Source organism: Dermochelys coriacea, chromosome 3 (assembly GCF_009764565.3).
Source record: "Dermochelys coriacea isolate rDerCor1 chromosome 3, rDerCor1.pri.v4, whole genome shotgun sequence".
NCBI classification, from domain to species: Eukaryota; Metazoa; Chordata; order Testudines; family Dermochelyidae; genus Dermochelys; species Dermochelys coriacea.
In genome coordinates, this window is record NC_050070.1 from 157,526,540 (window position 1) to 157,535,079 (window position 8,540).

Here is an 8,540-nt window from a genome sequence, read left to right on the forward strand (position 1 = left end):
AAAAAAGTTTTGTTAAATTTGTGCGAGATTCCAGCCCTGCCAATTTTTCTATTAACTAGTTGGTCACATTATTTTGAAAAATTGGGAGAAAAGTGCATTTTTCCCTCTCTAACAACACCTTTCACGAGAGACAAGTTTGCTAGAAAGATATTTTAGATCTTTTCAGCAGTCGCTCTTATTGTTGCCTTTGATGTGTTTTCCCCAGTTAGGATTGGCTCTGAACCTAAATTCCTGCCTTGAAGCTTCTATGCAGTGTAAGTGTTGCCGTATAGGTCCCAGGACACTAGCAGCAGTGCAAGTAGGGTGGTACTGTACACCGTACCAGTAAGATATTTATAGTTAGTATGGGGTACCGGAAAGAGGAGCAGCAAAGCATGGGGCTCCTTTCCACATTCTGCTCCTTTCCCCATTGCAGTTTCCAGAAGAGCCCTGAACTGCAGGGCTCTCCTGGGAACTGCAACAGCGAAAGGAACAGAATGTGGGGCCACCAGACAGTCCCATGCTGGCAGCTCCTCCAGCGTGGCTGCTGTATTGCCCCCATCCCTGTTCTCCGGCAAGGCTGGCTCCTGTACAGATAGAAGAGACCCTTCCCAGAAGGGCGGCATGGCTGTGCGGTCGCAAGGAGATGCCGTGGGTGTGGCATCCCCATGTTCTGTTTCTTTCACCATTGCAGTTCCGAAGTCTCCAGTGCAGCAGGAAGAGGACAGATCCTCCCCCGCCTCTGGTAAGAGGGGTGGAGTCACGTGGAGGGTCAGGTGAAGAGGTCACGTGCCCTCCCCCCAGTAAGAAATGGATTTCACTTGCACCACTGGATATTAGACAAGGCGGGTGAGGTGATATCCTTTACTGTTGGTGAGAGACAAGTTTTGAACAGAAGTTGGCCCAATAAAAGATATGACTTCACCCACCTTGTCTCTTGAAGTCTGTAGAGTATGCAAAAAATGCAGGATTAGACATAATTACCATATTTTCTGTGCAAAGAAACTTAGTAATATTACCATCTGCCCAGATCCTCAAAGATATTTGGGCACCCAACTCCTATTGATTCCCAGGGGCTTACTGTTCACACCCATTTACTTCATACCAGGGGCCCCTTTTCTCCCCCATGCTGGGGCTGTGTACATGCCCCCATTTTTCTTCCATTCCCACTATTATTCTTCTGTCTGGGAGACAGTTGAACATGCTGGTACACTAGATGTCCTATCAGGAAGCTGGACCGAGATGAGATGGTATATTATGCCAGAAGGCATTAATGGGAGACAACCACCATGTTTTTTTAGTCTACCGACAATTGCAGAGGTGTTTGAAACTGTGGCTGTGCTAATCGGATGGCAGAGGCTCCACAGGCCTCCTGCTTTTCTCTTTTGCTTTTCTAGTTTTCCCCTCAAAAATCAATACGATTCTGGCCACTGATAACTGGGACATTTCTTGACATTTTGGAATTTATGAGATGCAATGTCCAAAAGCTATAAGATTACAGACAGAAATGCTGTTCAGCTAAGTGCATGGCTTTCACAAGCTCAGCCAGGGATGTTGACTGGAAATGTTCATACCATTCAGCAACCCTAGTAGGGATGAACATTGACTAATCTTCCATAATCATCCACAGAGCAGCTATTCCTGTGTATATTTTGCCTAAGGGAATGTGTTCCTTTCAAGAATGCCAAGCCGCAATGGCCTTTTGGATGGAAAACACAATATTTGAAAAATCCCAATGTGCAATAGATTTAAATGCACAGTTGCAGTGATACACTTGCATTTATTTGCGGCTGTGCGTGAAAGCCTACGTCACCTGATTGCAATACGCAGCCGTGACACACCACACACAAAGAGTCATGAATGTCTCATAAGGGGTAGATTAGCCTTTGAGATAAAAAAACAGCTGGTGCGTATTTTATAATGGAACTACAGAGTGTTAAAGTCAGCAGCAGAGAAAAGAGAGAACAGGAAGTATGTCCTAGAGGGCTTTGCAAATTGGATGGGATCTTTCTAACGGCTTTGCAGGTGCCACGAACAGTTTGCAGTCAGATGCAGCTAAATGGTATGAACAGGAGAAGGGAATGGCAGCCCAGCAGCCCAGGAGAAAGACTAGATTTGTAGAAATCAAAGAATCTGCTGCTGTAAACTTGACTCACACTGCCATCTTCTGGCTATGCTGGTCCCTGTACTTCTGAGACACACACTCCAACATTCTTAATACAAAATAATTTGCTGTGTTTTCTGCCTATATTGGTTATGGGCCCAATTCAGAGTTCGTTGATATGAATAGGAGTATTTCTGGTGATAAAGGGTTTGGGATCAGAACCTATAAGTATAAGCAAGAGGAGTGGTCCCACACACATCAACCACTGGAATATAAACATGAGCAAAAGGTTTGCCAGGGATATGTTGCATTATGGACATATATTTTAATAAATCCTAATATTAACTCTTTGTTTAAAATCCTCCACTACAAAGTCACTCCCTCTGTAGACAAGTGGGCTCCCCTCTGGTTTGCCCCCTCATGGCCGAGTATGGCACAGCAGGCTCTCCTCATCTAACGCTCCCCTTCCCACAGTCACTTCTGTCCTCTGCGGCTTCTTGTGACTCAGCCCCCCCAGCCAGGTCATTTACAATCCCCACCCTCACCTCCTTCCAGGCAGAGCCTGGATTTAGGGGCAGGCGACCAGCTTGGGTGCCAGGCTTGGAGGGGCACTGAGCTCGGGGTGCTGTTTTTGTTGTTAGCGACAAAAGAGAAAATAAGACATCTAAGGTAAAATGTTTCAGGTATTCTGTATGTGGATTCATTTTTCACTAGCCTCCTAGAATGTTCTGGACCTTTGTAAAATCCCATGGAACCTTCTAATGGTATTCAAAATGGAGGGGGGCATGCTGAAGACGCTCCTTGCCTCGGGTGCCATTTGGTCTAGGGCTGGTCCTGCTTCAAGGGTAATGGAGAGTCCAACAAATAGTTTCCACCAAATGCATCCGATGAAGTGAGCTGTAGCTCATGAAAGCTTATGCTCTAATAAATTTGTTAGTCTCTAAGGTGCCACAAGTACTCCTTTTCTTTCAACAAATAGTTGCAAGAGCTTGTGTCAGGCTGACTCTTAGCCCAGCAGTCCTACACCCCTTGGGTCAAAGTTTCAGAACCTCTCTGCCTCTCTAGGTTCATCCTTCTTTCAGGGTAGGATCTTACAGGGTTCTGCCTGGAATCCTCCAACAAATCATATCTGAAAATATAAATTTAAGCCACTTCTACCCTCCTGAAGCTTGAATTTTTGTCCCCCCAAGTTTCCCCTGTGCTCTATTTCTCAGTTGAATACTTCCCTGGGCTTCTTCTCTGGAGGTAAAGGACCTGCCCTTGTCAGAGCTCACTCCACCAGTGACTTTGCTGTCTCACTCATTGCCTCTTGTGAGAATTCTCTACTCAGGTGAGGATCCCAGGACTAACTCCCCCCTGGGATTCCTCTGTGACCCTGTCACTCTCTCCACACTCTACTGCCAAGATAGGGACTTCAGAGTTCTCTCCCTGCAGCCCCCTTCTACTCTGGGCTTCATCTCCTCATAGTAATAGAATCATAGAAGACTAGGGTTGGAAGAGACCTCAGGAGGTCATCTAGTTCAATCCCCTGTTCAAAGCAGAACCAACACCAATGAAATCATCCCAGCCAGGGCTTTGTCAAGCCTGACCTTAAAAACCTCTAAGGATGGAGATTCCACCACCTCCCTATATAACCCATTCCAGTGCTTCACCACCCTCCTGGTGAAATAGTTTTTCCTAATATCCATTCTAGACCTCCCCTTCTGCAGCTTGAGACCATTGCTTCTTGTTCTGTCATCTGCCACCACTGAAAACAGCCAAGCTCCATCCTCTTTGGAACCCCCCTTCGGGTAGTTGAAAGCTGCTATCAAATCCCCCCTCACTCTTCTCTTCTAAATAACCCCAGTTCCCTCAGCCTCTCCTCATAATTCATGTGCCCCAGCCCCCTGATCATTTTCGTTGCCCTCTGCTGGGCTCTCTCCAATTTGTCCACATCCCATCTGTCGTGGGGGGACCAAAACTGGACACCATACTCCAGGTGTGGCTTCACCAGTGCTGAACAGAGGGGAATAATCACTTCCCTCGATCTGCTGGCAATGCTCCTACTAATACAGCCCAATATGCTGTTGGCCTTCTTGGCAACACTGCTGACTCAGATCCAGCTTCACGTCCACTATAATCTCCAGGTCCTTTTCTGAAGAACTGCTGCTTAGTCAGTTGGTCCCCAGCCTGTAGCGGTGCATGGGATTCTTCCTTCCTAAGTGCAGGACTCTGCAATTGTCCTTATTGAACCTCATCAGATTTCTTTTGGTCCAATCCTTCAATTTATCTAGGTCACTCTGGACCCTATTCCTACTCTCCAGTGTATCCTACCTCTCCCCCCAGTTTCGTGCCATCTGTGACCTTGATGAAGGTGCAACTAATCCCATCATCCAGATCATTAATAAAGATTTTGAACAAAAACAGCCCCAGGACCAACCCCTGGGGTACTCCACTTGATACCGGCTGCTAACTAGACATTGAGCCATTGATCACTACCCGTTGAGCCCTACAAACTAGCCAGCTTTCTATCCACTTTATAGTCCATTCATCTAATCCATACTTTAACTTGCTGGCAAGAAGGGAGGCATGCTGAATACTGTGGGAGACTATATCAAAAGCTTTGATAAAGTCAAGATATATCGCATCCACCGCTTTCTCCATATCCACAGAGTCAGTCTTCTCATCATAGACTGCAATCAAGTTGGTCAGGCATGACTTGCCCTTGGTGAATCCATGTTGACTGTTCCTGATCACCTTCCTCTCCTCCAAGTGCTTCAAAATGGATTCCTTGGGGACCTACTGCATGATTTTGCCGGGGACTGAAATGACCCTTTTTTAAATATGGGCACTATATTTGCCTTTTTCCAATCATCCATGACCAACCCCAATCACCACGAATTTTCAAAGATAATGGCCAATGGCTCTGCAATCACATCAGCCAACTCCCTCAGCACCTTTGGATGCATTACATCCGGCCCCATGGACTTGTGCATGTCCAGCTTTTCTAAATAGTCCTTAATCTGTTCTTTCACCACTGAAAGCTGCTCACCTCCTCTCCATACTGTGTTGCCCAGTGCCGTAGTCTGGGAGCTGACCTTGTCTGTGAAGACGGAGGCTAAAAAAGCATTGACTTCTTCAGCTTTTTCCACATCTGTCACTATGTGGCCTCCCCCATTCAGTAAGGGTCCCACACTTTCCCTGACCTTCTTCTTGTTGCTAACATATCTGTAGAAACCCTTCATATCGCTTGCTAGCTGCAACTCCAGTTGTGCCTTGGCCTTCCTGATTACACCCCTGCATGCTCTAGCAATATTTTTATACTCCTCCCTAGTAATTCCTAATAACCAGCCAGTTCCTCCTCAAGTTGTGATTTATATTTAAGTGGGCCTGGCTAACCCTGTGAGGCAACTAGATGCCATAACTGAGCGCTGCACATCCAGTTTGCTCTTGCTGAGCCAGTGTGGGGTATACACCCAATCCTACGCTACTGCAGGTTCTCAAGCTGTGGGGAAGAGCAATTCCCAGGGGATCACAGACAGGTTTCAGGGGGCCATAGTTCCCCCACCCTCCCATGTGTTTATTGCCCCTTCTGTAGTGCTAGGTGAGAAGAGAAGTCTCTAAACATATAGCACGTGTGTGTGGATGCTTCTTCCTGTTGGAGTGTGGGGTCCCAGGACAGCAAAGTTTATATTCTTTTTTCCTTCCTGGACTGTTATGTGTAACAATATTTGCTATTAATGCGCTCGCTGGGCTGGAGACCAATATTTGTTTTCATTTGTGAACACAGTGCTGTGTTCATTGATCTGTAAATTGGTCCAAAAGAATAATGTGATTTTAAAATATTGCTTTATAAATCACGTTTTATAAAATTTCCAAATAGTATTTGCTTTTAGAGTTTCCTCCTCTGAACTTCTACTGAATGGCGCTTCAGAGAACATCTCAAGGAGGCCATCAGCTCCTAAATACATTATAATCCTTAGGCTACTGCAGCGAGTATGAACTCAGAACTTCTAGGTTCTAGTCCCAGGTCTGCCACTAAATCATTAATTGATCTCAGGCCATTTGCTAACTTCTGTATGACTCAGTTTTCCCCCTTGTAAAATGGGGATACTAATACTGCTCTGCCACATGATGGAAGGGAGTTTACAAGGCTTAATTCTTCAATGTTTGGTAAGGGTTTTGAGATCCTCAGATGAAAAGCTTTAGGAGTTATTGCCTACAAGAATCCTGCAGTCTATGCCATCATAAATGCAAATGGGGGGGCATATTTTGAAAATTACAATGCTTTTGTGGCACAGCAGGAGAATGCCAAATCCTTCTGTTTGGAATATAGTCTAGCCTTTGTGTGTGTCTGTTTGACATAGGAGAGCATTAGCTTCAAGGTGTAACTTCGCTTACACCTTCAATGTGAACTGAAGTAAGCAAAGTGACATGTTGACTAATCCACGTAGCTGTCTCCCATTTGTCTCCTTTAATTTATCTATAATAATCTGTTAGTTTTGGGGGATTAGGCTGTGTCTGAAACCATCTGTAACATCTAAGTTGCTCCTCCATATCCATATGCAATAGGTGTGATCATCCAGCTTTTCTAAATAGTCCTTAACCTGTTCTTTCACCACTGAAGGCTGCTCACCTCCTCTCCATACTGTGTTGCCCAGTGCAGCAGTCTGGGAACTGACCTTGTCTGTGAAGACGAAGGGAAAAAAAGCATTGACTTCTTCAGCTTTTTCCACATCTGTCACAGATGGCCTTTGTATCTCACTTTGAGCTTTAGTGGACACATGAGCTGACAACTTTGTTGCTGTTGTATGTGCCAGGAATGTCAAGCAAAATGCCCTTTTAGTTTGAGTGCATGTAGCAACTACATACCTCCAGTGTGGTTCTTCAAAGGACCTTCCAGGTCCTACTCCGCAGGAATCTAATTGGTGCCACTGGCATCTGAGGACTGGATGGCAAGAAACAAAAGAATGTACACTTCAGGCCAAGGCTAGAAAAGGAGCCAGTGCATCACATAAATATAATTCATCACATAAATTAGTTATGACCCCTTTGGGAGGGTGTGACCCACAGACTGAGATCCGCTACTCTAGTGATACTGTTGTCCCCCCAAAGAACAAGCTGTGAAAGTCAAACTTCCCTGCTTAGAGAAGCAGCTTTAAAACCATTCCCAAAAGGTGGGGGGGGGGGGCGGGAGTGAGAGGCACAGAGGTCAACTTTGTACAGCCTTCTGCTGTAGAGACCAGAAAGTACAAGGCATGAAGTGGGGTATTTTGCCAAAGAACAAACCTGAGGAACTTGCTGGGTTACTCAGAGGACTGAGTAAATTACTTTAACATCTTTACTTGTTTTCATTTAATTCTCTCAAGACATCTTGGCAAGGTGTGGAGAAGCATTTATAATATAGAGGTTGTGATGCTGGGAGGTGAGGGCAGAAGTGACTAAGACTGTCACAGGGTGCACTCACTGCTAGGAGTGCCTCCTCCTGGCCACTCTGGGAATTAGCTTCTTCCAGATCCAGGGCCCCCTTACACTTCTCACTTCATATCCTACTGCTGCCATGTCTCTGGGTGCCCCTTCTTTGTGACATGGCCCTCTGGCCTGGTCACTATACATGTTGCCCCTTCCATGGTACCAAAGTCTTTCAGGGAGGCTGTCCCAGGAAGTCTGCCACTTCCTCAGTGGCTAGTAGGGGAACCCAGACCCACTCTACTCCAGGCTCCAGCTCACAGATCCACCCTCTATTCCAGGCTCTAGCTCAGAGACCCACAAGTCAGCAACCAAAGTCAGCACCCTCCTGAATCTTGCTGCCTTTTCCCTGAGTCTTACCTTACCTTCTAGCTCTCCCCACTCCTCCAAGGAGTAGTTATAGGCTACTTACTTCTGCAGCCCCAAACACACCTCCCAGAGAGTAACTGCAGACTACTTCCCCTGAAACCTCCCCTCTATGGGGAGTTTCCTGTCTTTATAAACCCAGCCCAGCTCCTTCCTCCTCAGCTAGGCATCCTCACTCAGTTTAGGGATTATTTAAACCACCTGAGTCCCCTCAGCTGTGGCCTATCTGGTTCATTGGCCCCATGCTTAGCTTACCTTGTGTTTCAGGGTAAGAGTGGAGTCAGACCCGCTGACAGCAATTCCGGGCCCCAGGGCAGAACAGTCAATGGCCTCCCTAGAAAGGGATGGCTGAGATTTACGACATTACTTTTTATCCTATTGATAACACATTAGAACCCACTATGCATAAGTTGTGGTGTTGCTTGATCTAGTTAACTATTTTTTTTCAGTTACAGTGCCAGTATTAAACACATTGTGAGCCTAAATATAAGATGTAGAATTTGTTAATTTTGAATTATATATTTAAATTAAACACATTATAGAATTAAATTTTAAATTAATATATAAAACATTTAAAGGAGTACAAAGTAAGAAAACACCTAAAGTATCAAGTAGGCTAATTAAACACCTAATCGTGATTCAT

General features: G+C 45.5%; 1 long non-coding RNA gene across 1 annotated transcript; it reads right to left on the reverse strand.

Moving 5' to 3' along the window:
* Positions 1–5,765: 5,765 nt before the first annotated feature.
* Positions 5,766–7,997, reverse strand: LOC122459115. Its single transcript, XR_006279582.1, has 3 exons — positions 7,897–7,997; positions 6,935–7,010; positions 5,766–5,868 (listed from the first exon to the last, which is right to left on the reverse strand). It is a non-coding gene; the product is annotated as an uncharacterized LOC122459115 (long non-coding RNA).
* Positions 7,998–8,540: the final 543 nt, after the last annotated feature.